This window comes from Sus scrofa, chromosome 2, assembly GCF_000003025.6.
Source record: "Sus scrofa isolate TJ Tabasco breed Duroc chromosome 2, Sscrofa11.1, whole genome shotgun sequence".
Classification (NCBI taxonomy): Eukaryota; Metazoa; Chordata; class Mammalia; order Artiodactyla; family Suidae; genus Sus; species Sus scrofa.
The window spans coordinates 86,413,843-86,437,030 of NC_010444.4; the positions used below are offsets into that span (position 1 = coordinate 86,413,843).

General features: G+C 36.2%; 1 long non-coding RNA gene across 1 annotated transcript in view; it reads right to left on the reverse strand.

Annotated features, from left to right (window-relative positions):
- The window catches only part of LOC110259769, a 106,357-nt gene continuing 90,409 nt past the window's right edge, over window positions 7,241-23,188 (reverse strand). Inside the window, exons 2-3 of the long non-coding RNA XR_002342108.1 lie at window positions 16,225-16,343; window positions 7,241-7,287 (exon numbers count right to left, since the gene is read on the reverse strand). This is a non-coding gene — a long non-coding RNA (uncharacterized LOC110259769). The remainder of the gene's footprint in view (window positions 7,288-16,224; window positions 16,344-23,188) is intronic.

Below are 23,188 nucleotides of genomic sequence, written 5' to 3' on the forward strand. Positions count from 1 at the left end.
GCGGGTGCATGTGTCTCTTTTAAGTAGAGTTTTGTCCAGATAGATGCCCAAGAGTGGGATTGTGGGGTCATATGGAAGTTCTATGTGTAGATTTCTAAGGTATCTCCAAACTGTTCTCCATAGTGGCTGTACCAGTTTACATTCCCACCAACAGTGCAGGAGGGTTTCCTTTTCTCCACAACCCCTCTAGCACTTGTTATTTGTGAACTTATTAATGACGGCCATTCTGGCTGGTGTGAGGTGGTATCTCATGGTAGTTTTGATTTGCATTTCTCTTATAATCAGCGATGTTGAGCATTTTTTCAGGTGTTTGCTGGCCATCTGTATATCTTCCTTGGAGAACAGTCTATTCAGGTCTTTTGCCCATTTTTCCACTGCTTGATTGGCTTTTTTGCTGTTGGGTTGTATAAGTTGTTTATATATTCTAGAGATTAAGCCCTTGTCAGTTGCATCATTTGAAACTGTTTTCTCCCATTCTGTAAGTTATCTTTTTGTTTGCTTTTTGGTTTCCTTTGCTGTGCAAAAGCTTTTCAGTTTGATGAGGTCCCATGGGTTTATTTTTGCTCTCATTTCTATTGCTTTGGGAGACTGCCCTGAGAAAATATTCATGATATTGATGTCAGAGAGTGTTTTGCCTATGTTTTCTTCTAGGAGTTTGATGGTGTCCTGTCGTATATTTAAGTCTTTCAGCCATTTGGAGTTTATTTTTGTGCATGGTGTGAGGGTGTGTTCTAGTTTCATTGCTTTGCATGCAGCTGTCCACGTTTCCCAGCAATGCCTGCTGAATAGACTTTCTTTTTCCCATTTGATGTTCTTGCCTCCCTTGTCAAAGATTAACTGACCATAGGTGTCAGGGTTTATTTCCGGGTTCTCTATTCTGTTCCATTGGTGTGTCTGTCTGTTTTGATACCAGTACCACACTGTTTTGATGACTGTGGCTTTGTAGTATTTCTTGAAGTCTGGGAGAGTTATGCCTCCTGCTTGGTTTTTGTTTCTCAGGATCACTTTGGCAATTCTGGGTCTTTTGTGGTTCCATATAAATGTTTGGATTGTTTGGTCTAGTTCTGTGAAAAATGTCCTGGGTAATTTGATAGGGATTGCATTGAATCTGTAGATTGCTTTGGGTGGTATGGCCATTTTTACAATATTGATTTTTCCAATCCAGGAACATGGAATATCTTTCCATTTCTTTACATCTTCTTTGATTTCTTTGATTAAAGTTTTATAGTTCTCGGCATATAAGTCCTTTACCTCCTTGGTCAGGTGTATTCTGAGGTATTTGATTTTGTGAGGTGCAATTTTAAAAGGTATCGTATTTTTGTATTCCTTTTCTAATGTTTCATTGCTGGTATACAGAAATGCAACTGACTTCTGAATGTTAATCTTATATCCTGCCACTTTGCTGAATTTATTAATCAGTTCAAGGAGTTTTTGGGTTGAGTCCTTAGGGTTTTCTATGTATAGTATCATGTCGTCTGCATACAGTGATAGTTTTATCTCTTCTCTTCCTATACGGATGCCTTTGATTTCTTTTGTTTGTCTAATTGCTGTGGCTAGGACTTCCAAAACTATGTTGAAGAGCAGTGGTGAGAGTGGGCATCCCTGTCTTGTTCTGGATTTGAATGAGAAGGCTTTCAGTTTTTCCCCATTGAGTATTATATTTGCTGTGGGTTTGTCATAAATGGCTTTATGTTCAGGAATGCTCCCTCTATACCCACTTTGGCGAGGGTCTTGATCATGAATGGATGTTGGACTTTGTCAAATGCTTCTTCTGCATCTATTGAGATGATCATATGATTTTTGACTTTTTTTTTTGTTAATGTGGTGTATGATGTTGATTGATTTGCGTATGTTGAACCATCCTTGTGAACCTGGGATGAACCCAACCTGGTCATGGTGTATGATTCTTTTGATATGTGTTGGATTCGATTGGCTAAGATTTTGTTGAGGATTTTTGCATATATATTCATCAAAGATATTGGCCAATGGTTTTCTTTTTTGGTGGTATCTTTGTCTGGTTTTGGAATTAGGGTGGTGGTGGCCTCATAGAATGTCTTTGGGAGTATTCCTTCTTCTTCAACCTTTTGAAAAAGTTTAAGGAGGATGGGTACCAGATCCTCTTTATATGTTTGATAGAATTCGCCTGTGAAGGCATCTGGTCCTGGACTTTTATTTGTAGGGAGTATTTTTATGACCTCTTCAATTTCATTTCTAGTGATCAGTCTGTTCAGTTGGTCTGTTTCTACTTGATTCAGTTTTGGCAGGCTGTAAGATTTTAGAAAATTGTCCATTTCTTCCAGATTGTTAAATTCGTTGGCAGACAGTTGTTCATAGCATTCCCTTATGGTTTTTTGTATTTCTGCTGTATCTGTTGTGATTTCTCCTTTTTCATTTATAATTTTGTTTATTTGAGTTCTTTCTCTCCTCTTTTTAGTGAGCCTAGCCAGGGTTTGTCAATTTTGTTTACCTTTTCAAAGAAGCAGCTCTTAGTTTTATTAATTTTCTCTATTGTTTTTTGAATCTCTATTTTATTGATTTCTTCCTTGATCTTTATAATTTCCTTCCTTCTGCTGACTTTAGGACTTTTTTGTTCTTCTTTTTCTAATTCGTTTAGGTGGAGGGTTAAGTTGTCAATTTGGGATCTTTCTTCTTTTTTGAGAAAGGCCTGTAGGCATGTATCGCTATAAATTTCCCTCTGAGCACTGCTTTCGCAGCATCCCATAGATTTTGAGAGGTTGTGTCTTCATTATCATTTGTTTCAAGGTATTTTTTAATTTCCTTCTTGATTTCCTCATTGACCCATTGGTTTTTTAGTAGCATGCTGTTTAGTCTCCATGTAGTAGGTTTTTTCTCATTTCTTTTCCTGTGGTTGGTTTCTAATTTCATGGCATTGTGGTCAGAGAAGATATTTGAAATAATTTCTATGCTCCTGAGATTAGTTTTGTGTCCCAATATGTGGTCGATTCTTGAAAATGTTCCATGTGCATTTGAAAAGAATGTGTATTCTGATTTTTTTGGATGTAGTGTCCTGAAGATATCAATTAAGTCTACCTTTTCTATTGTTTCCTTTAGGATCTCTGTTGCTTTATTGGTTTTCTGTCTAGAGGATCTGTCCATTGGTGTGAGTGGGGTATTAAATGATTGTATTCACATCAATTTCTCCCTTTATGTCTATTAATATTTGTTGTATGTATCTGGGTGCTCCTGTATTTCGGACATATATGTTGATGATAGTAACATCCTCTCCTTGGATGGATCCCTTAATCATTAAAAAGTGTCATTCTTTGTCTTTCTTTATGTCTTTTGTTTTAGAGTCTATTTTGTCTGATATGAGTATTGCAATTCCTGCTTTCCTGACATGTCTATTGGCATGAAGTATTGTTTCCCATCCCTTCACTTTCGATCTATATGTATCCTTTGTCCTAAGGTGAGTTTCTTGTAGGCAGCATATTGAAGGTTTTTGCCTTTTTATCCACTCAGCCACTCTGTCTTTTGATCAGATCATAAGTCCATTGATATTTAAGGTGATAATTGATAGATGATTATTTATTTCCATTTTAAACCTCGTGTTCCAGTTGATTCTATGGTTCTCCATTCTTCCTTTCTTTTTTTGGTTGGATGGTCTCCGATTATTTTCTGTTTGAGTGTTTTTGTTTTTGTTTTTGTTTTTTTCATTTTTTGCGAGTGCAATGTTTGGTTTTGGCTTGTGGTTGCCCTGTTTTTTAAGTATGCTAAACCCTTCCTATAACTGTGTGTTTTGGCCTGATGGTCCTGTAGATTCAAACACTTCATTACTATACTAAAATTAAAAAGAGAAACAAACAAACAAAAAAAAAGGTCTATTTATTTCCTTACTTCCCTTACCCACATTTTATGATTTTGATGACTCTTTTTTTTTTCTTTTTATTTTGTTTGAAACATGTTCATGATTAAATGTGTATGCTGGCTTATTTGAGTGACTGCTCTCTGATTGTGGTTTCCTCAATCTTAGTCTTCTTCTTTTTTTTCTTTTTTCTTTTTCCTCCCTTTCTTTCCTTCCTTTCTTTTTGGTTTAGAGAAGCCCTTTCAACATTTCTTTTAGCCTGGGTTTTATATTGCTATATTCTTTTAGCTTTTGTTTGTTGGAAAAAATTTTTATTTCCCCTTCTATTTTAAATGATATTCTTGCTGGATAGAGTATTCTAGGTCACATATTTTTTCCTTTTAGCACTTTAAATATCTCTTGCCATTCCCTCCTGGCCTGCAGTGTTTCTGTAGAGAAATCAGCTGATAACCTTATGGGGGTTCCCTTGTAGGTAACATTCTGCTTTTCTCTTGCTGCCTTTAGGATCCTCTCTATTACTAACTTTTGCCATTTTTATTATAATGTGTCTTGGTGTGGGTCTATTTGGGTTCAACTTGTTTGGGGCCCTCTGTGCTTCTTGTATCTTGAACTCAGTATCCTTTAGATTTTGGAAGTTTTCATCGATAATTTCTTCAAATATATTTTCCATCCCCTTATCTTTTCTACTCCTTCTGGAATTCCTATTATGCGTAGATTGGCCTGCTTTATATTATCCCATAGGTCTCTTATATTGCTTTCATGTTTTTTCATTTGGTTTTCTGTCTGTTGACCCGATTGGGTGATTTCCATTATTCTATCTTCCACACCACTAATTTGTTCTTCTGCATTATTCATTCTGGTTTTTACTGCCCTTAGTTCAGTTTGTATCTCTGCAAATGAATTTTTTAGTTTTTCTTGGCTCCTCCTTATATTTTCTAGTTCCTTTCTGAGGGTGTCTGCATTACTGTTCATATCTTCTCTTAATTCCTTCAGTACTTTCACTATTTCTCTTTTGAACTCCAGGTCTGTCAGGCTGCATAGATCTGTTTCATTGTTGACTGCTTTAAGTGAGTTCTCCTGTTGGTTTAACTAGGGGTGGTTTCTCAGCTTCTTCATCTTGCTTGTTGTTTTCCTTTTCCTGGTGGAGTTGTACTCTCCATGGCCGGGCAGTGTTTGCCTTGGCACTGCTGTGGAATGTTTCCTGAGAGCGGGAGTTGTTGGTCAGTCTTCGAGGCAGCGTGGCTTTTCCAGAGGGTGGGCAGGGCTGACAGGGTCTCTCTGAAGCAAGGAGGACTTCCTGAGGGCAGACAGGACTGGGAGGTCCGCACCACGATGGAAGCAGATTTTGCTCGGCCGGGCAGAGCTTGCTCTGGTGTTTTTGGGCTGTGGGTCTCTTGCAGGGGACTGATGGTGCTGGGCAGCTGTGTAACCACTTCTTAAATGCTACCTTTACTTTAAGGTGACTCTACTGGTACACCCTTCTATGAATTTTTAAGGTTAGCTCCAAAAAGGGACATATTTACTGCCATACATGTGTAGTAGTATATGCCATTTTGCTGTTTGTTCTTATTTAATTCGCTTTATCTGGTAATCCTACAGTATATCATAATGTAATGTAAAATTTTATACATTTGATTTTGTACATATTCTGCCTCTTAAGAGGAAAAAAACACTGCTTGGCTAAAGGAAAGAAACATCTTGGTAAGATTTAGACTGTAGAATACAGGATATTTTCAGTCATTTTTCTCTCTGTAATTATTATAAAAATAAGGGAAAAGGGAAAAATAAATGGTAATTATGTCTGAAGTACAAATGGAGTAATAATTTATAATTACAATTTATAAATTACCTTGTAGGATTCTCAATGCCAGTGAAATGTGATGTCCCCAAAAGCCCCCAGATGGCATTATAGCCTTGTTTTTCCTAAGTCATTTGTTTTCATATAGCACAGACCAAAAATTACTTTAACCGGAAATTCCCTTTCCTCTAATGGTAAACATGGATGTGAAAAATACTATTTTCTTAGTTGGTTTACTTCTTCATTTTGAGTAGGTTTCCTTAATTCAAATTCCTTGATTTGTTTTAACTGAAATAAAATAAAGCATTTTCCAAAAAATATAGCTCATAAATCAAAACTTCCAGAAAGAACAAAATGTATATTTTTTTCAGGGATACTACTTTACTTTTAATATCAATAATGTAGGTTTAAATAAATATGTATGCACAAAAATTTAATCCCAAATAAATAATGTCAGTGAGAAAGAGAAATTTATTAGCAACTGTCACTAATTCTTTTGACCACTGAAAAGTTACTAATTTTCTTAGACTCTGTATTTCTGAATTCAAAGCAAGAACACTACATTTATTAAACTGAGAAATACCTTTGAGGTCTTTAGTTAAATGCTCAGAGTAGCATGCTTTTCAGCTAGTACTAAATAATGGAATTTGCGTATTTAGTAAATATAATTCAGTCATGTGGCCAATATAATTCAATAGCAAATTACTGTAATGAACACTAAAATGAAAATAATTTTGCCCAGCTATTTATATTCAGCAAAATCAACTTGTTGAAATTACTATGTACCCACATATATGGTTTTTTATACCTCAACCTTCTATAAACTATTTTGAAAGTATGTAATACCAAACTTATCAAAATGTACTGGAGCAGCAGACACCATAATCAATTCTACTATATCACTTTCTAAGACATGAATTTTTGTATATACTTTATTTACTAAATAATCAACATGATAATTAAGCTGAAGGTTCAGGCTGTGATTTAACTCCAAGACAGTCTTTGTTCTTTCCAAAGTAAATCTACCTACTGCTGTATCAAATTATCTCTAACTTAATGCACTAAGAAATTCAAACAAAATTAAATTTATTGAGAGGTAATTATTTAAGGTTCAACTTGAAAATAGATTCTTTTGAAGCCTTACAATAAATTTAAAACTTTATTCAAAAACAATATTGATAGAAACAGCCTGGACTGCATCTAGACTAGGTAATTTAAAAGATTTTGTAATCTTTTATTTTTCATCTTTATTAAATGAGCTCACATTTTTATGTTAAAAGTAAAGTCCATGACAAAATTTTTCCCATTCTAGACATGCATTTAAATTTTTTCATGAGTTAACTACTAACTTGCATGGTAACAAAAAGCATGAAATCTTTTATGCTATCTAACACATGACATACACAAAAGAAAGCTATTATTTTCAAAATTCCAGAAGATTACTTAAACTAACATCCTGGATTAACTCACTGAAAATATTAAAGAACATTATTCTTTCAATGTACTATATTACTTCAAAATGCTTTTCCATACATTAAAATTTTGTATTTTTCAGTAAGTTAAAGAAAAACAATTTAAAAAATTTAGGCCTCTAACTTATTTTTGTTTAAGTCACTTACAGTGTTGTTTTCAGAGGGCCCATGCATATTGCCTCACTGGAGAAAAACTGCAAAAATAGAGAACCAATGGTCAAATGAGAAAGCAAGGATAATTATGTATCCTGCCCTTTTGACGTAAGATCACTTTCTGACTGGGTTCTAAGGCCCATTTAGAATAGATTGATTAAATAAAATTAGATATGTTAAATTATAAACCACATACATAACTTGAAAAACCTACTCTAATAAATGTGCACTAACAAAATCTTAGTAATCTTTTAGGAGCATTATTCTAGAGTCCAAATGATTCTATGCTGGGATTGATAACAGTACTTTCGTCTAAAGGTTGTTATGCTCTTTTCCAGCATTAACCCATTAATTTTCACACTTTCTGTGAAGGAGTAAGATATAAGTATGGTTAGTTTAACTTTCCACATGAGAAAAACAAATCACCAAGAAATGAATTTGCTAAAAATCACATATGTAATGCCAAAAGATGAAATGGAGCAGCCCAGAAATGCAACTGAATAAGCAGTTTACTGGTGGCAAACACAGTAATACTGGTATACACAGAATGACCATCTATATCCCTAAATTTACCAGACATATTCCCATATAATTGAGCCTTTCCTCATGTCCTCCCTTCCTGTTCCTCCTCTGCTACTGATCCACGCTGGAAATGAGCTTCTTTTCACACTCAAAATCCATGAGGCTTCAGGTCATTTTGTGCCCTGTTCCCAGTCACTATGAAGTATGCTCTGTTTAAAAGAGCCTCTTGCAGGTAAGTGGGTTCAGACTACGCTTGGTATTATTTTACAGAGCACGATCCAATCATAGTTTTGTTTTATTTTTTTAAGGCAGACAACTCAGTTTGATAATGAATAGAGTTTGGAGTCCGCCAAACTTGGATATTAATCCAGCTCTGCCACTCACTCTGAATTTAAACACATTACTTACTCTTTGTACTCTTTGAGATTACTCTTTGAATCTCAGTTTCCTCATCTATAATAGAGAAATAGTTCTATTTCTTCACAGTGTATTAATATAATTATATAAAATTTATATAAGAGTATATAAATAATTATATAATTGTAATTATATAAGATCTATATAAGATTATATAAATAATTATATAATTGTAATTATATAATTTATATAAGATTATATAAAGCATGGGGATTATATAAAGGACCTGACACATTGCTGAAACTTAAAAATCCAGCAATTCTCAGGAGAATTGAATAAATGTAATTATTTGGACTAAAATCCCTCTTTGGATTATATTTTGCTAACTTACATTGTCCTAAATAATTAGATAATTATTTAGTTTTCTACTTTACATTCTTAATGTAGACCTTGCTATTAAGCCTATATACTTATTATTGTTACAAACTTATTCCTGCCCATCTATCCATATAGAAGAAAAATGATTGGTTGTTATAATCATTCTGCACTGAGGAAAAGTACACAAACCTGTCCTCTCCTAATGAGCTCAACCCTTCCTGTTTCTATATGCCCTTATTTCATTGGGATGGCCAAAGCCTACCGAAATTTAGGAATTTGAGATAAGGATCTGGTAAGCATGAGTACAGAGTAGAATGACAAGACATAATCATAGCACTCTTTGAGTACTCAAAGAGACCTTTGCAATAATTCACTGAATCTTCTTTTTCACAGATTAGGCAACTAAATTATGATCACACCTAGAACTGAAGTTATAATTCCTTATAACTCATTCAATTTCACCACCTGGTGTCTTTTCTTAATTCCTCACTACAAAGGTGTTTTCAAGATCTCTAACATGCAAACATGGTAAGGTAAAGTAAGGTGAAGTAGATGGAAGTGGGGAGAGGAGAGGAGCGATTAGAGAGCAACACATGGCCTGGGCAACTCTCCATTTGAGCCTTCCTAACTGAAAAGATACATCATTCTTCATCCTTGTAAGTCCCCATGACTCCAGGACATCTTACTGGCTGAAACTCATTAAACCAACTGACTTCCTAGTCCTCAATCCCTAACCTGTGGGAGTTTTATATGCCAGGAGATTCTAGCTACCTTATAGTCCAGCCCAAACAATTTGGTATCGCCCCTAGACGCCCCCCTGTCTCCTAAAGTTCCCTTTGGGGTATAAAATAACTGTTTCCCAGATAATTATGGGGGAAACTGCTCATCTGCCCAATGAAAATGATATATCAAAAATACGAACGTTAATTCCAAGTGATTAATTTTCCAGGTCCACAATCCCTTACACCTATTCCAAAACCCCAAAAGCCCACAAAATTGAAAAATCTGTATAACTCATTTGGTGGCAGAACTTTATTCGACCATATTTTGTGGCAAAATTTAATCTAAACTGACACGAGGTTGTTTATAGTCTTGTTTTAGCACATTCTACCGGAATATTCACACATTACTTCAGAAATACTAACGTGTTTGATTATGTCTGCTATGTTGCCAACAAGTATTTTCATATAAACAGCATATATGAATTACTATTTTATAAACTCTAAAAGAATTCCAAATTCTGAAACTTTTCTGGTACCAAAGATTTCAGATAAGGCACCAATTAGCCTTATAAGCAATAGGCCTTCGGGGTTCAGATCCTAAGATTTCAGCTTGATTCCTGACCCTACCTGCTAGCTCAGTAACTTTGGATGAGTAATTTGGTTCTTATTAAGTCTGAGGTAATTACAAGAGTTATTTTTCCGGAAGAAATCAAGAAACAAAGTACCATAAAAGTCAATATAAGACAGTTCCCCGAAGGCAGAGACCAGAAAAATTAAACGTTATTAAAAGATTAGGTATTATGAAGTGACTGAGCAAATGGTAATCCTTTCGACCAGAAGGAAGACACCAGAGATTTTGAAAGTGTAGTTTCTGTAAAGACTTTAAGGTAATGTGTGATCTGTGGTGAGGAAATAAAGGTAACAGATGCAGAACACTCCTTTGAGAAAGAATACAAAGTGCATTAGCTAAGAAAAGGATAATTAGAAAAGTAAATAATGGCAAACAACTCATGCATTTTAAAAACTGAAATAACATTTTCTACTTTTTAGAATAATCTAAGTAACAATTCTCTTTTAAGCACAGATTTTATATTTATAAAGTTCTTGGAAAACTTTATTCTGCTTTATAACTTTTACGAGGATAAACAACTCTATTTTGCAGATAGAGTAAAAGTACAGGTTTAAGTACTTTGTTACTATTACTCTCCCTAGTTAGTAAGCCTTTGTTGATTATTATTATTCTGCTTTATAACTTTTACGAGGATAAACAACTCTATTTTGCAGATAGAGTAAAGGTACAGGTTTAAGTACTTTGTTTGTTACTATTACTCTCCCTAGTTAGTAAGCCTTTGTTGATTACCTACGATATTCAGAAAGCTATACCAGTGCCATGCTTATTATAGTGCCTGGCATTATTTTGTTCTTAATAATTTTTTTAACTGAGTTGAATTAGAAATATTTAAATCTAGTGTCATTATAAGCAACAGAGACCTCTAGAGTATCAGCTTCTTTTTTAGTTCAACAGTCTTGCAAATGGTGAGAAACAGATTTGAATATATCCACATATACACCAAAAAATGAATATAAAGAATAAAGATCAAATTAGTTCAAAAAGAACTATGAAATTCTATGTTGACTCCACTGACTAAAGTAAATGCCCGTTCATTCAAAACTAAGAAACCAAGAGGAAAAAAAAAAAAAAAAAAGACGTGAAAGAACTAAGAATTTGAATTACTCAGTCCTTTTATTAAAGAGCATGTGGCATCTAATTATAGAGAAAATAACAAATTTTTTTTTCTTTTCCTTAGGGCCGTGGTTGTGGCATATGTAAGTTCCCAGGCTAGTGGTTGAATCGGAGCTATAGCTGCCAGCCTATGCCACAGCCATGGCAACGCCAGATCCAACCTACACCACAGCTCTCAGCAACACTGGATCCTTAGCCCACTGAATGGAGCCAGAGATTGAACCTGCATCCTCAGGGTTTGTTTCCACTGAGCCACAAGAGGAACTCCAACAACTATTTCAAATAAAAAAAAATACACACACACACACACACACACACACACACACACAAAGATTTTACTAAACATGTTTTCTTACACTTTTTATAAATTATATTTCACAGTTCAAAACTGCAGCAGAGTACCTGTTTTCATACATAAGGAAAAAGCAATCAGGTTATTTCTAAAGAAAATATGACAGTTTAAAAACAAATAACTTGTTTTCTCTTATTACTACTCTAGGGTTTTTATAAACATCTTAGGTTAGCACACTAAGGCATGTTCTACCAAAGTACCCTAAAAATGCTTACTTGAGAATTGGGGTAAGAAGTACAGTCATAGACCAAAAGTCTCTCTACAATCTCAAAATCTTATAATTTTGTGTTAACTAAACATCCTATCCCATAATGCATTTGTGTTTTTTAATATAAAAGAGTGCTCAAAACTATTTATCAATTACATTATACTGCCCTAAATATTTAAGTAAAATCAACCCTTTAGGAAGATGGATCACAATTCCAATGGCTTCCCTACCTACTAGCCTCTCAGCCTCAGTTGTAGAACAACAGCAATAGGAGTTTAGGTCATGAGGCAAGGACACAACTTCATGCTTTCTGATCAAATGAATCCATTAGGAGTCAACATACGGCTGAGGATTACTGGGGGAGAGTAAGGAGGCAACAGAGAGAGTAAGTGGGTGAATGTAAATGTGCTCCACTGACGAACCGAAGCTTTCTAAACTTCAGAGTAAAGATGGAATCATACTCTTTTCATTATGTTCCATGAAATTACATTCTACAAAATTATTTTAGCTTTTTCATTTGTTCATCCATTCATTCATTCAACAAATACGTATTACAACCCTTTACATGCCAGACTATGTCCTAGGCACTCAAGATACCAAAATAGAAAAATCCCTACCGTGAGGATCTCTGAGTCTTAGGGGACGCACATGCAGTACAACAGAGTAAAAGCTATAAAAATAACTGTACACAGAGGGCAGAGAGACACTAACTCTTCCTAGGAGAGTTGCAAAAAAACCAAAACCAAAAACACAACAGGAAACATCACATTTTTAAAAACAGAGGGTGAGGTGTTCTACCGACTTGAGGCTTAGAAAAGATCCAGACCTCTAGTCATTTAGCATTCTTCTTTCACCTTGAAGAAGTTCCTTAAAACCATCAGAATTCTGAGGGGCTTAATCTGAAACTTAGTATCTTGTATACATTCCCAATTCCAGTAAACAAAAAGTTCCAACAAGCCCAGTATAAATGAAGGACATTCAGAACTACAGATAAAAGGAACTGAAAAGATCATTGAGGTCATTTAGGCCAATGCCCTAATCTTAAAAACAAAACAACAACAAAAAATCCTGAGGCCCAGATTGGTAAATGTCCCATAAAATGGAGTGGAGCTCAACAGTGGTAGTTTGAAGCCTGTAAAAAGCCAGTGCTCATTCCAGTACAACAAATACCAGTACCATCTTTAGCATTCTCTGGTTCATTTTCTAGCCTTCAGTCATTTAAAAAAATCTTATATACAAAAATTTTATCCATCATGAAAATACTTAAATTTTTAACATTAAGGTAGTACAGTGCTTTTCCAGGAATAAATTTTTTCTTTAAAAATTTTATTACAATTTTCCAGCATACACTAAAATAGAATAAATAGTGTAATATGATATTACATTTGTAGTTATGGCTGGAGAAGTGGGTTTTTCTGGTTACATCTACCTCATCAAGCAATCCAAAATTTATAAATATGTTGTTCAGGTAGAGGATGTGAATTCAAATTCTTATTTAGAACTTTTATTATTATGGTTCCCTTTTTCAATAACTCTGTGCATTAAATATATAAGGTAAGGATGCGGAGAAGTATAAGGCATAGGTTCTGCCCTCACAACCAAAGTCTAAAAACAATGAAATGATGCATGGTGGTGGTGGTGATATTTTTAATGTCTTTGCTCCCCAGACAAGAGGAGTGCTCTGACTATACGAAATGGGCACAAACTAAGATAAAACAGTTTTGAAGTTATGAAAAATGAGTTTATTAAGCCAGTAGGTATGATTAAATCTTATGTGGTGCTTTAACTATTATGGGCAAATACCAGAGGTATTCATAGATCAAGTGATTTCTGGGTTTGTTGGGGTGTATGTTTGTTTGTTTGTTTGTTTAGAGCCACACCTGTTGCACATGGCAGTTCCCTGGGCTAGGCCAATCAAGGTGCAGCTGCTGGCCTACACCATAGCCACAGCAACACCAAATCCAAGCCACATTTGCAACCTATGCCGCAGCTCACAGCAGTGCTGGATCCTTAACCCACTGAGTGAAGCCAGGATGAACCCGTCTCTTCATGGATACTAGTCAGGTTCTTAATCCACTAAGCCACAAGGGGAACTCCCATCATGATTAATTTTATATGGACAAACTGTGAGTCAGGTCACTGCTCTCTTACTAAATTCCCTTTAGTCTCAGCTGGACTCAGCATTCTTCATTTCTATCCTAAATTGTCCCCCTTATGTTCCATGCTCATTGTAGGGAAGAATTTTAGCTCTTAATTGTCTGGGGCCAGATTCTCCCCACTCCATCTTTCCCTTCTGCACAAAATGCTTTATGCTTGTGAAACACTCACAGTCTGGGGAGAAAGGTGCTGTACCCTTGCAAAGGATGGTTATTATTATTGATGTTTCTCATAAACACTGAGATTTAGAATGTCAAAAGTAATGTCAGACCCTAAAGTAACAACAACGCTTTCTTGGAAAGCTACTGCAATGTGTCTGCTTTGGTGTCAGTGATGTCTACATTGTGTACTAACACCTCGAGGCAGGCCCAGCTCAGAGGCAGGGATGACTAGCCCAGAGGGCTAATAAAAAGAGTTTATTTTCTGCCACATCCCACCATCAAGAAGTTCCCACAATGATTATCCAAGTCACAAAAATACTAGAGGTTTAACTCCATAATGACAAGAAAAGGAACCATTAGCCTAGCTTCAACCATTTGTCCTGGAGTCACAAAAACTGCCTTTATTCATTTGCCTAGTCTTTATCAGTCACCAACATTAATGAATAGCTGGCAGATGAGAGTACTACCTTTTCTCATGGCTTAGAGTATTATGTTACAGGCCTCTATACCAGCAATCTAAATTATGAAAACAAGAATAAATGAAGCCCACTTGCTAGGATTTGCCTACCCAGCTCACTGAGAAAAGGGACAGTGAATTTTTTTTCTTTCATCTGCCATGTAAGTACAAATAAATTCAGTCAAAATTTTTGTCTAAGAATCTTGCCATCACGGTGAAACTGAGTCATCAAGGTCTGAGCCAGAAAAACTTTAAGGTGATTGATCTGTAAGATTCCAATTCCTTGGAACATACTAAAGAATGGAACACTCTGTTTTGCTGACCCAATGCAAACATCATCATTTACTATGTATACACACAAGTTTATGCTAGTCTATGAGGAAAATTACATACAGGATTTTGGTTCAAAAGACTCAAAAGTCGGAAGAGTTCTGCAAGTCTCCTAACGATTAATCAATCATTTCATTTCAGCAATTATTGAGATCATATTACATATGTGCCAGGTACTGGGGATAACATATAAATATCTTCCTTGACCTCAAACAGGTTAGAGAGGGATAAAAGAGAGAGAGAGAGGGAGTTCCCGTAGTGGCGCAGTTGTTGACGAATCCAACTAGGAACCATGAGGTTGCGGGTTCGGTCCCTGCCCTTGCTCAGTGGGTTAACGATCCGGCGTTGCCGTGAGCTGTGGTGTAGGTTGCAGACGCAGCTCGGATCCCGCATTGCTGTGGCTCTGGCGTAGGCCGGTGGCTACAGCTCCGATTTGACCCCTAGCCTGGGAACCTCCATATGCCGCGGGAGCGGCCCAAGAAATAGCAAAAAAAAAAGACCAAAAAAAAAAAAAAAAAGAGAGAGAGAGATAAATGAAACAAAATGAAATAAGGACTCTTATAGATGCATAATCAAAGTACAAAAGAAAAAGTAATGAAATTTACCCCAGGGATACCAGAAAAATGTCCATGGAAGAGAGAGCAGCTAAGCTAAGAGTAACTTTTCTAAAGTCAAAGACGGGAAGAAAAAGGGCATTATAAACAAAGTCAAAAGAGCTGAAAAGTTAGGTAATTTAGAATCACATTTTACAAGAGAAGAACATTGGATTTTTAAGTCCAAAGACTAAGGTTTTAGTTCCTACCTCATCTCTTACTCTCTATAGAAATTTAGTTGATTGGAAAATTGAAAGTAGGGGTTCCCATGGCTCAGTGGAAACAAACCCAACTAGTATCTCTGAGGATGCGGGTTTGATCCCTCGTCTTGCTCAGTGGGTTAAGGATCCAGCGTTGCCGTGAACTGTGGTATAAGTCGCAGACGCAGCTCACATCCGGCATTGGAGCTGTGGTGTCGGCTCCAATTCAAACCCAAGCGTGGGAACAACCATATGCTGCAGGTGCAGCCCTAAAAAGGAAAAAGAAAAGAAAAGAGAAAAATGAAATTAAAGTTTACCCAACAGAGATGCTATTCAAAATCTTTAACATCTGATATGGTCACTGGCCAATCAAAATAATGTTGACTGTAATGATTCATACACCAACTAACCTTACCTACATCTTTTTTTTTTTTTTTTCTGTCCTCGCCCTCTAGAATCTAGGTTCTATGAGAACAACCACAACAACTAATCATCATGTTCTAAAAATATACCAGGCACAGTGGGTTAGAATCTGACTGCAGTGGCTTGGGTTGCTGTGGAGGCTCAGGTTCGATCCCTGGCCCAGAACAGTGGGTTAAAGGATCCAGCATTGCTGCAGCTGTGGCGTAGGTCACAGCTATGGCTTGGATTCAATTCTTGGTCCGGGAACCTCTATATGCCATGGGTGATTGTGGCCATAAAAAAAAAAAAAAAGTACCAGGGATTTGTTTTAATCATGTATGGTAAGACACAAAGAAGCAAAAATTATCATCATGAAGGAAGAATTTTATACTTACAGATTCCCTAGAAACAGGAGGCAAGGCCCATGGGGGTCACACAGGAAAGCACCAGGGATGGTCAAGAGTCAGAAGCGGAAATGAGGAGAGCATGGCCCAGAGCCATTACTGGAGTTTTCCTGTGAAGAAAGGGGAAAGCAAGGTAGGTTTGCTGAATAAATTCAGGATGAGAGAGTCTTAATAATTTCAGAGGCTTCTGGTGCTTAGCTGTCCAGTACTTTGGGTGATTTAGGACAAGGGGAAATATAGGCTTTGGTATGTAAGAGTTTTAATAAAGTAGATGTTGGGTGTGGATTCTGAATTGGTTGGTTTCTATATCAAAAGCATGCTCACAGGAGTACTGTTCACTATCTCTAGGAATTAGCTACCTCTGGAATAGGTAAACCCATCAGGATCAAGGTCCCAAATGCCAAAGCATTGAGAATACAGAAAATAAGAAAATATAATGCCTGCTAAGTACAGAGGCTCAACAAATATTTGTTATATAGATGAATGAACACATGAATAAAGGATTCTTTAAATACAACTAAAATACAGAATAGATGTATATATATGTACTGGGATTAGAACTAAAACTGTACATTGAAGTCAGATGGGCAGGTTCGCATGCCATGTCTTAAAAGAGTTTGAAGTATTTACTGAGTATCTACTAAGTGTTCTATAATGAGGTGCATAAAATTAAACTGCCCAATCAGGTAATGACTGGAAAACTGGAGAGGTATTTGTTTGCTTACTTTTTCTTAGAAGTATTTTTTGTTATTACTAGACATCATCTGTAAACAAAAGTTGAAATTACCTTTCTACTATTATCAATTCATGTTCTATCTCTAAAATGTCTTCCCTAATCAAGCAAATCTGCCTCTCTAACGTCTCCTTTAGAGCAGCATTTCTCAAACTGTAATGTGAGAATCAACTGAGAATCTTGTTAAAGTCAGATTAGGATTTAAAAGATCTGGGGTGGGGCTGATTCTGCTGTCCTAATAAACAACCAGGTGATGCCTTTGCTGTTGCTCTGCCTACTGCACTCTGAATAGCAAGGTTTTAGAGATCTCAGACAGATTATTCTCAAATATTAATAGAGAGGCAATTATAATACAAGTTACCAGTTAAGAGCAAGTATGGGTTTGAACCCTGAGTCTGCTACATCTGACAAATTACTTAATCTCTTTAAGCCTCAATTTCTTGTAAAATGAGGATAGCAGTGGTACTTATTTCAAAGAGTTTGTCTAAAATTAACACAGTACTTTGTACATAGTAAGACACAACAATATATCAATAAAATAATAATGATAATAATAATAGCAATAGTAACAATGCTAATATTCAGAATGTCCTCATAAACCCAATTCAGATCCAATAAGACTTTAAAATGGTAACTAAACTCCTGGAAAGGAAAATTTATAAAAGTCTAATTAAGATTTATTTTTTCCTTTTAAGGAGGAAGCAAGAGGAGGTTCTTTTCCTTTACATAACTAGGCCTTTACACAGAGAACACAAATTCACAAGATAAAACACAGGGGAGTTCCCATTGTGGCTCAGTAGTAATGAACCCAACTAGTATCTGTGAGGATGTGGGTTCAATCCCTGGCCTTAATCAGTGGATTAGGTATCCAGTGTTACCATAAGCTGTGGTGTAGGTCACAGATGCAGCTTGGATTCTGCGTTGCTGCTGCTGTTGTGTAGGCCAGCAGCTATAGCTCAGATTCGACCCCTGGTCTGGGAACTTCCATATGCTGCAAGTGCAGCCCTAAAAAGCAAAATAAATAAATAAATAAATAAAATAAAATAAAAATAAAGCACAGGTAAGACATAAGCAATCTTTAAGACTATTGGAGTTTCCACTGTGGCACAGTGTGTTAAGGATCAGGCATTATCTCTGCGACAGCTCGGGTTCCATCAGTGGGTTAAGGAACCAGTCTTGCTGCAGCTCGGATTTGATCCCTGGCCCAAGAACTTCCATATGTCACTGGTGTGGCCAAAAAAGAAAAAATAAAAGACTATCTCCTAGCCTCCCTTAATTCAATGAGGAGGAAAAAAGGAACATATCCAGATAAAAGGGATATGGTTATATCTCATCACCCTGAAAGAATTCTTCCATATGCTGTAAAACAAAGTGGGGGTGGTACAGATGTCACTACAGCAGCTGGCAGAACCCCATACTGTGGAAATATCTCAGCAGGTACAAAAGCAGCAGCACCAAGATTCCCAACTGGTCTTCTGTCTCAAGCTGCCTCAGGGAAAGAGTCAAATTGTTACAAATTGGCAGATGGAAGAGGGGCCAAAGTCCTGGAAAAAACTTCAGAGACCTCTACTAGTAAGGATCCTGAGATTACCACTACAATCACAATCTTTACAAAGTTTTCCATGATTCTCTAAGGGCTAGTACACAAAACTTGAGGAATATAGTATCTCAAGTCAACATAACTAAATGAGACTTTTTAAAATTTTTTATTTTATTGAAGTATAGTTAAATTACAATGTTTCGTGTGTACAACAAAGTTATTCACTTATCTAGATACTTAGAGATGTGTTTTTTTCAGATTCCTTTCCATTATAATTTATTACTAGATACTGAATACAGTTTCCTGTACTATACAGTAGGTCCTTGTTGATTATTTATTTTATATATAGTAGTGTATATATGTAATCTCAAATTCCTAATTTACCTCCCCACACACACTTCCCCTTTGGTAATCATAAGTTTGTTTTCTATGCCTGAGTCTATTTCTGTTTTGTATATAAATTCATTTGTATCAATTTTTAAAATTTTTTTCATTTTTTTTTATTTGTTTGTTTGATTTTGCTTTTTAGGCCATACCCACACCATATGGAAGTTCCCAGGCTAGGGATCAAATTGGAGCTAGAGCTGCCAGCACAGCCACAGCCACAGCCACAGCAATGCAGGATCCAAGCCACATCTATGACTTACACCACAGCTCATGGCAAAGACGGATCCCTGACCCACTAAGCGAGGCCAGAAATTGAACTCGCATCTTCATGGATACCAGTTGGATTTGTTTCCACTGAACCATGACGGCAACTCCCTGTATCAATTTTTTTTTAGATTCCACACATAAGCAATATCAGATGATATTTGTCTTTGTCTGGCTTATTTCACTTAATATCATAATCTCTAGGTCCACCCATGTTGCTGCCAATAACATTATTTCATTCCTTTTTTATGGCTAATACGTACCACATTTTCTTTATCCATTCATGTCAATGGAATAACTTGTTGCTTCCATGTTTTGGCTACTGTAAATAGTTCTGCTATGAACATGAGGTGCATGTATCTTTTCTGAGTTAGAGTTTTCTCCAGATATACGTCCAGGAATGGGACTGCTGGATCATACGGCAACTCTAATTTTAGTTTTTTAAGGACTGTTTTCCATAGTGGCTACACCAGTTTACACTCCCACCAACAAGTGTAGGAGGTTTTTTTTTTCTTCACACTCTCCAGCATTTATTATTTGTAGACTTTTTGATGACAATTCTGACCAATGTGACATGATACCTCACTGAGGTTTTGATTTTCATTTCTCTAATAATTAGTAATACTGAGCATCTTCTCATATGCCTGTTAGCCATCTCTATCTCTCTAAATAATTAAAGTTTGCTATAATGTTACCCAGAAATCCTACTTTTTTTTTTCTTTTTACGGCCACACCTGCAGCATATAGAAGTTCCTGGGCTAGGGACTGAATCAGAACTGCAGCTGCAGGCCTACACTACAGCCATAGCAACACCAGATCTGAGCTGCATGTATGGCCTATGCTGCAGTTTATGGCAACATTGGATCCTTAACCCACTAAGCGAGGCCAGGCATTGACCCTGCATCCTGACAGACACTATGTCAGGTTCTTAACCTACTGAGCCACAACGGGAACTCTCAGAAATCCTATTTGTAAGAATGTTCTCACAAGAAAAAAAGGGGAGTACAAAAACTCATATCAACAAAGTTCATGACAGAGTATTTACCAAAAAAAAAAAAATCAAAATCATTGGAACCAACTTCAATGCTAACAAGAAAAATAATATGTCAATCCAATGTGAAATATAATCTAGCTATTACTACTCAGTTATGAGTACCCTGAAAATACAATGAAAATCACAACCTCATAGGATTGCTTGCAAGGAAATCTCATACTTTATGACACGAAAAATTGCACATAAATGGAAGAGAAGTGATAAGAGTATAAATATTCTCATTTGGTTTAACATTTACTTTTATGACATCATCTATAGAGGAGATCCCCCTCATATGCACTATCAATATCATACATAGATACTTTGGTTCAAAATCAACAAAGAGGGAGTTCCCGTCATGACTCAGCTATAATGAATCTGACTAGTATCCATGAGGACACAGGTTCAATCCCTGGCCTTGCTCAGTGGGTTAAGGATCTGGCATTGCCGTCAGCTGTGGTATAGGTTGCAGACATGGCTCAGATCCTGCATTGCTGTCAGCTGTGGTATAGGTTGCAGACATGGCTCAGATCCTGCATTGCTGTGGCTGTGGCATAGGCCAGGAGCTACAGCTCTGATTAGACCCCTAGTCTGGGAACCTCCAAATGCTGTATGTGTGGCCCTAAAAAGCAAAAATAAATAAATATATAAATAAAACAAAATCAACAAAGGGCATCTAACTAAATAAACTATGTTAGGTACAGAAAAAAATTTGAGACATTTTGACCACTATTAAGGATGACTATAACCTTCACTTTAATTACCTTCAAAAGAAAAATGAACTTTCATTTCTAGAAGTATGATGGACTAGATACCTGCCTGATCTCCTAATGAAAATACTATAATTCTAAGTATCAAAACTTCCTTTTTAAAGTCATCAATGATCTGGAAAAATATAAAGAATATTCGTAAGTCAAAAACTAAGTAAATATGGGAATCAAGAGAAGTAAATGTAGCACTGAAAAATATCTAAGCGTCTCTTGGAAGTACAGTCAACTCTCCATATCTACACATTGTACATCTGCAGATTAAACCAACCTCTAATCAAAAAAAAAAAAAAATCCCAGAAAATTCCAAAAAGCAAAACTTAAATTTGTCAAACACTGGCAACTATTTACATAGCATTTACACTGTATTTACAACTATTCATACAGCATACACCTATTCATTGTATTAGGTATTGTAAATAACCTAGAGATGATTTAAAGTATTTGGGAGGATATGAGTGGTTATATGTAACTACCACACCATTTTATATAAGAAACTTGAGCACTGATGGATTTTGGTATCCTCCAGGGTCCTAAAACCAACCTCCTAGGGACATCAAAGGATGACTGTATATACCTAATTAAATGACCTTGAGCTGAGATTTGCACAGCCTCCTAGGAGTTGAGAGAGAGAAGAAAAAGACCAGGGCCTGCTTAAGGTATAAAGCATAATAAATTATTCCTCCAATAAAGATGAGACCATGGAGTTCCCACTGTGGTGCAATGGGATCAACACCATCTTGGAAGCGCTGGAACGCAGGATGGAGCCACAGCCTGGCACAGTGGGTTAAGTATCCAGCACTGTCACAGCTGAAGCTTAGGTCACAACTGCATCTCAGATCTGGCCTCTGGCCTGAGAACTCCATATGCCATGGGGCAGGGAAAAAAAAAAAGAGAGACCACAAAGTGCTACACTTCCTCTGGAAAGTTATACTAGAAATAACCCGAATGTCCTTCCTCCAAACCCTCAAAAAGACTTCTCAAGGAAAATCGCCTGACTTTAGTACAGAATAAATGAGAGTGAAAAAAATCCCAAGCATTAATAACCACAGCAACTTTCACATGGTCTGCATCCTAAATTCATTCTATCCAGATGGTCTGAAAAACCTCAATCCAAGAATTTAAAGTCATCCTAAACATACAAAAGAAACAAATACAACTCCTCTCCCAAGTAACCCACCTTCAAGGTAGGCCTCAAAGAATTCCCACTATTCTAAGAAATACCAACTCCTAGTCACTAATTCACAAAACACACAAGAAAACAAGGCACCATGAGTAAGAATCAGCAGATATAACAGAGAACAGTGTCAAGTGTATGAAAACTTTAGATATTTAAATATCAATCACAATATATAAATATTTTAATATCTAGTGAAATAAAAGAATTAAAATGTGAAAAAAAGAGAAAATAAAGTATAGGTAAACACCTGAGAAATAAATACATAATAACTGAAATTTAAAACTCAATAAATTCTACTGCAGATTAAGAGTTAGTGAACTACAAGATAGATTTATGGAGTAATTTATCTATAACGCTACAGAATCACATATCTATACATCTAGATAAGAAAACAGAAAATATGAAAGAAAATTTAAGAGATATGAAGCACAGAGTGAGAAAGTCTTATATGCATGAAATCAAAATGACAAGTATAAGTTATATTTAAAAGTATATTCTTCAGATAGAAGGAAAGTCATATTAAATGGAAGGTCTTCTATGCAAAGAAAATGGTAGATATGTGATTAAATTTAAGCAAACACTAACACTTATAAAATAGCAATATTAATGATTCATGGAGGTAAACAAAAAAGATAAAATTAAAGCAGATGAAGGCAACAGCATGTAAATCAAGCCAGGAGTGGTGTGATTAGAGTTAAAATAGTCTAAGGATTCTGTATGTTTAAGAAAAGAGGTAAAGATATTAATTGATATCAGATTTTGATAAGTTAGAATTCAAAAGCTAATTCTTTTTTTTTTTTTTCTGTTTCTGTTTTTTTTTTTTTTTTTTTTTTGCTATTTCTTGGGCTGCTCCAGTGGCATATGGAGGTTCCCAGGCTAGGGGTCTAATCGGAGCTGTAGCCACCGGCCCATGCCAGAGCCACAGCAACACGGGATTCGAGCTGCGTCTGCAACCTACACCACAGCTCACAGCAATACCGGATCTTTAACCCACTGAGCAAGGGCAGGGACCGAACCTGCAACCTCATAGTTCCTAGTCGGATTCGTTAAC